Source organism: Lolium rigidum, chromosome 2, assembly GCF_022539505.1.
Source record: "Lolium rigidum isolate FL_2022 chromosome 2, APGP_CSIRO_Lrig_0.1, whole genome shotgun sequence".
Lineage (NCBI taxonomy): Eukaryota > Viridiplantae > Streptophyta > Magnoliopsida > Poales > Poaceae > Lolium > Lolium rigidum.
Window position 1 is genome coordinate 151,167,289 of NC_061509.1, and position 5,863 is coordinate 151,173,151.

The following is a 5,863-nucleotide window of genomic DNA, read 5'->3' on the forward strand; positions in this document are numbered from 1 at the left end:
GTGCTCGCGCCCTTCATCATCCCTGTCATGCCGACGGTACCTTCCTTCATCTTCATCAGACCGATTGTACCTTTCGTCGTTTCTGTTGTACTGCCGACGCCGGCCATACTGATATTCATATTTGTTGAGGAGGTGCGTGGAGAGTGGTTTTTGATATCGCACGCTTCTCACTTGTTCCTTGGTGAGGTACCGTTTGTCCTCATATCGGGGCCGGTCGCGTGGATCGGCCTCCTCCTTTTCCTTGTTGCGGGAGTGACTGCTTTCCTCATTATCCTTGCCATGGTGGCGCACAGGCCCTGCCATGTTGACATTGCACGACAAATCCAGTCGACGCCTCGCGGATTGGTTAGGTTCCACCATGTTGTGTCGGGGGGAAGACCCCGGGTAGGGCAATGGACGCGGAGCAGCCGGCTGGCCACTGGCCGGCTCGCGGCAAAGGCCGGCTGAGGAGCAGCCGGCTGGCGCCGTGGCCGGCTGGTCCGGAAGTCGGCTGGCTCTAGGTCCTAGTCGGCCTGGCTACGGCCGCCAATGCTGTAGCTGGGCCGGCTTCTACAAGCCATATCCGACTGGGGGTCTGTACCTCAGACCGACTCGAGGCTGGCGAGTCTTGCACTGGAAGGAACCGGGTTGGTGATCCGGGTTCCTTAAGTCCACGCTGACTTCATCTTCCGTAAAGCGCGGGGCACTGTGGAGCAATAGTGCCACGCGCCGGACAGGCCATCATGGCTAACGACGATCCGTACTGGCTACAGTGGCTGACGGCGACAGGGACACCTCCTCTCCATACCGCTGACCTGGGCAGCCGGATGGGACAGGCCACTACGCCTCAACGGCTCCTGACGTCACCGCCTCGGGAAGGAGCGGAAGCCGGAGCCGGCCAAGCCGGCCAGTAGACTATAGGGTCTTATATGTAAAGTGCCGGTGCCTATATAAGCCGCACTACCCCCTCTCGTGCAGGGGATCGATCATTCTCACTTCATTCCACCCTTAGCGCTGCCCTGTGAGAGAGACCATCGTCTCCCTTAGCCTCCCAGGAGCAGCCGGACACAGCTCTAGGAGCACCATTGTACTGTGTGATATCTTATACACTCTAGCAGGAGTAGAGGTTTTACCTCCATCGGAGGGCCTCGAACCTGGGTACGTCGCCGTGTCGCTCGTGCCCATACCCGCTTCCGGATACCGCCGTGAGATCTCTCAGGGACCACCTTCGATTAGCCACCCTATGGCATATGCCGTGACGATACCACGACATTTGGCGCCCACCGTGGGGCCTTCAGCATCCTCGGCCGGTGTCTTCATCCGGACGGGCCTCACCATCACCACCGGCGAGCGAGTCGCCTCAGGCTTGATCTGGAGATTCGGCTCCCTCGACTGCGTCAGCGACAACGCTGGCTGCTTCGCCGACCGGCCCTTCCCAGCCGGCGGCAGCGTCATCTCCTTCGGCGGCCACGACGTCTACGTCGCCACCGTCGCACCGCCGCGCTACCCGCGGCAGGTGCTGCGCTGCGCCAGCCCTCCTCCGCGAGCCGGCAGCAGCGCTCCCGCCAGCCCCGCCGTCGTGCAAGTCATGATGGCTGGCGAGGAGTTCCCCTCCAAGTCCACGCGCGTCCGCGGCCCCGACCTGGAGCGCGACGTCGGCGGGCACGCATCCGCATCAGGCGCAAAGGCGCCACCACCACCATCCCGGCTGGAGCAAGTCCGGGCAAAGCTGAGCACTCCGCTCACCACCGGCAGCGGCGCCGACGCCGCCGCCGTTGAGGCAGACCTGGAGGCGCACCGCGTGCTCCTCCTCAAGCAGACCGAGGAGCTGGCTGCTGCTAAGCGCCAGTGGGACATCACCCAGCGCGAGTACAACCGCGCCCACGGCCTCACCCCAGGCGGCGACAACCCCAGCCGAGCCGGCCAGATCCGCCGCAGAGGCCGCGACCTAGGCGCCGAGATCGACCGCGACGGCGCGGACGAGCCGGCTCCATCCATGGAGCTGCCCATCTACAACACCCCCGACAAGAACATGCTCGCGGCCGAAGCCGCCGCAGAAGAGCTGCACCGCCTCGAAGGCGAAGAGTTACGCCGCCAGACTACGCGGGTGACTGAGTTGGTGAAGGCTGCCAACAGGCAGTCGAAAGACCCCAGGTACGCCCGAGACCCTAGAGCTTCTCACGCTCGTGGTGCCGCAGGCAACGCCAGGGATACGGCCGAGTCCACCTCCCCAGCACCAAGCCGGCGCAACGACTCCCGCGCCACGCACGCAACCTCAAGCCGGCCGAGCCACCAACCAGGCGGCGGCAGCAGCCGCAGCCGGGCCCCACCGAGCCGGAACCAGGAGCAAGACTCCGAGCCTCGACGCCCTCACCGGCCGGCTCCAGAAGCCAGCGGCGCTCGCCAGCCGGCCCACTCCCGGCTGGGCCCGCGCATCGAGCCAACCGACGCCCGGGACCGCCTCGACCGGCTGGTTCAATCCCGCATCGCGGAAGAAGAAGGGCCAGCCGGCCCAAAGTGCTTCGGGCCGCGGATCCTCAACGAGCCCATGGTCGACGGCTTCCAGCTCCCGCGCGACACCCCCAAGTACGACGGCACCGCCAAGCCGGAAGACTGGCTGCTGGACTACTCCACGGCAGTCGGCATCGCCAAGGGCAACAAGCGCCGGGCTGTGCGCTACTCCCCCCTCATGCTGCTCGGCTCCGCCCGCACGTGGCTCAACAACCCGCCAGCCGGCAGCATAAACGGCTGGCTGGACTTCGAAGCCGCCTTCATCAGCAACTTCACCGGCACCTATCGCCGGCCGGGTCGCCCTCAACAGCTTGAGATGTGCAAGCAGGGCCCGGACGAGACGGATCGCGCGTACCTAACGCGCTGGTGCGAGATGCGCAACTCCTGCGAGGGCGTGCACGAGATGCAAGCCATCAGCTTCTTCATGGGAGGCTGCCGGCCCAACACCATGCTGTGGCACAAGCTACGCCGCAGCGAGCCCAAGACGATGGCCGCCTTGATGGTCATCGCAGACAAGTACGCGCTGGCGGAGGAAGCCGGCAAGGCGCCGGCTGATATTTCACCGGCCCCAGCAAGACGGGACAACAACAAGCCGGCTGAGCACAAGCCGGCCGAAGGCGGCTCGCATGGCAGCCGGCGGGACAACTACCGCGGCAAGCGTCACAGCGACCAGCCGGACCGCCGGTACGGTTCCGCCCATGTGGCAGCCGTGTCGGACAACGCGGCAGGCGGCAGCCGCCGCCAGAAGCAAACAGACCGGCAATGGAAGCCGAAGTACACCTTCGAGCAGATGCTCGACTCGCCGTGCAAGTACCACAGCGGCAAGAACCCCTCCAACCACACCACCCGCGACTGCCACTTCATGAAGCGGCTGACGAGCGGTGAACCCCTCCCGCCCCCACCCCCGCCTCCTCCAGCCGGCGGGCCGGGTGGCCAAGGCGGCGCAGAGAACGCCAACCTCGAGCACCACGAGGCTAACCAAGTGCAGCATGGCCGATATCTGGCCGAAGATGCTACCTACATCATCTTCACCTCCGAGCCCGAGGACAAGACGAGCCAGCAGAGCCGTTCCCTCGAGGTCAACGCGGTCATACCGCCGGTCCCCCAGTACCTAAACTGGTCAGAGCAGGCCATCACCTTTGATCGCCGCGACACACCGGCTGTCCCGCCGAAGCCGGGCAGCTACGCCATGGTCCTCGACCCCACCATCGGCACAACCCGGCGCAGCGTGCGGTTTTCGCGCGTCCTCATCGACGGCGGCAGCAGCATCAACATCCTCTACCGCGACACCGCCCGCAAGCTGGGCATCCAGGAGGCCGAGTTGCGCCCCACCCCCACCGTCTTCCATGGCATCGTGCCAGGCCACCGCTGCCAGCCGATTGGCCGGATCACGCTGGAGGTGATGTTCGGGAAGCCGGATCACTTCCGCACCGAGAGAATCGAGTTCGAGGTGGTGGACCTCGTGAGTCCCTACCACGCGCTCCCGGGCAGGCCGGCCCCGACCAAGTTCATGGCGGTGCCCCACTATGGGTACCCGAAGATGAAGCTGCCTGGCCCAAAGGGGGTCATCACCATAGCCGGCGACTATCGCCGCTCCATGGACTGCGCCACGCAGAGCTCCAAGATGGCCCAGACGCTGGTCATCGCCACCGAGAAGCAGCTCATCCACGACGCCGTCGCCCTCGCCAAGGCCGCGCAGACAGACATGCCGGCTGCAGGCAACCCGGCTGGGACTACTCACTTCCAGCCGGCCGACAACACCAAGAAGATCCTGCTGGACCCGGCGCAGCCGGACAAGTACGTCACCATCGGTGCCGGCTTGAGCAAGAAATAGGAAAGCGAGCTCACCAGCTTCCTCCGTGAGAATCGGGACATCTTCGCATGGACTCCAAGAGACATGCCGGGTGTGCCGAGGGAGTTGGCTGAGCACCACCTCCACGTCCGGCTCGACGCCAAGCCGGTGAAGCAGCCTCTCGAGCGCTTCGCCGAAGAACGAAGGAAGGCCATCGGTGAAGAAATCGCCCGGCTGCCGGCAGCCGGCTTCATCATGGAAGTGCTGCACCGGACCGGTTGGCAAACCCGGTCCTGGTTTTGAAGAAGAACGGCTCCCGGCGCATGTGTATCGACTACACCAGCCTCAACAAGGCGTGCCCGAAGGACCCCTTCCTCCCGCCGCGCATAGATCAAGTCATAGACTCGACCGCCGGCTGTGAATTGTTGTCTTTTCTAGATGCCTATTCAGGCTACCACCAGATTCCTTTGAATCCGGATGATCAAATAAAGACTTCGTTCATTACCCCGTACGGGCTTATCGCTACACGACTATGCCGTTCGGCTTGAAAAATGCAGGCGCCACCTACCAAAGGTGCATGCAAAAGTGTTTGCAGGATCAAATCGGCAGAAATGTTCACGCATAGGTGGATGATGTCGTTGTAAAAACCAAGGAGATGCCTACCCTCCTTGATGACCTGAGAGAAACCTTCACCAATCTGCGAAGATTCCGGATGAAGCTCAACCCGGCCAAGTGCACATTCGGCGTGCCAGCCGGCCAACTCCTGGGCTACCTCGTCTCTCGCCGAGGAATCGAAGCCAACCCGGAGAAGATCGGTGCCATTGAGAAAATGGAGCTGCCGCAGAGGCCTCAAGGACGTCCGGAAGTTCGCCGGCTGCCCGGCTTCCTTGAGCCGCTTCGTCGCCGGCCGGGGGAGAAGGCACCGCCCCTGTATCAATTGATGAAGAAGGCGGACAAGTTCGTCCGGTCACCGCAGCGGATGAATCCTTCCGTGACTTAAAGCGCGTGCTCTCAACCGCGCCAATCCTTGCAACGCCGGGTTCAATGGAGCCGATGCTGTTGTACATCGCAGCCACCAACCGAGTGGTTAGCGTTGTCCTGGTGGTGGAGCGCAAAGAAGCCGAAAACGAGAGCAGCTGGTCCAGCGCCCGGCCTATTACCTTAGCGAAGTGCTCTCCCGGCCGAAGCGAAACTACCCCCACTACCGAAGGTCACCTACGGTGTCTACATGGCGGCCAAGAAGCTCAAGCACTACTTCCAAGAGCACCCCATCGTGGTGGTAGCCACGCCGCCCTTGGCGGAAATCATCGGCAGCAAGGATGCCAACGGCCGGGTTGCCAAGTGGGCCCTGGAACTAGCCGCCCACACCATCCTCTACGAGCCACGCACAGCCATCAAGTCGCAGATCCTCGCGGACTTCTTCGTCGACTGGGCTGAGATGCAATATCTGCCGCTCGTGCCGGATTCCACACATTGGAAGATGCACTTCGATGGCTCGAAGATGCGCAACGGCTTGGGAGCCGGCATCGTCATCACCTCTCCCAAGGGAGACCGACCGGACTACGTCCTACGGATCCACTT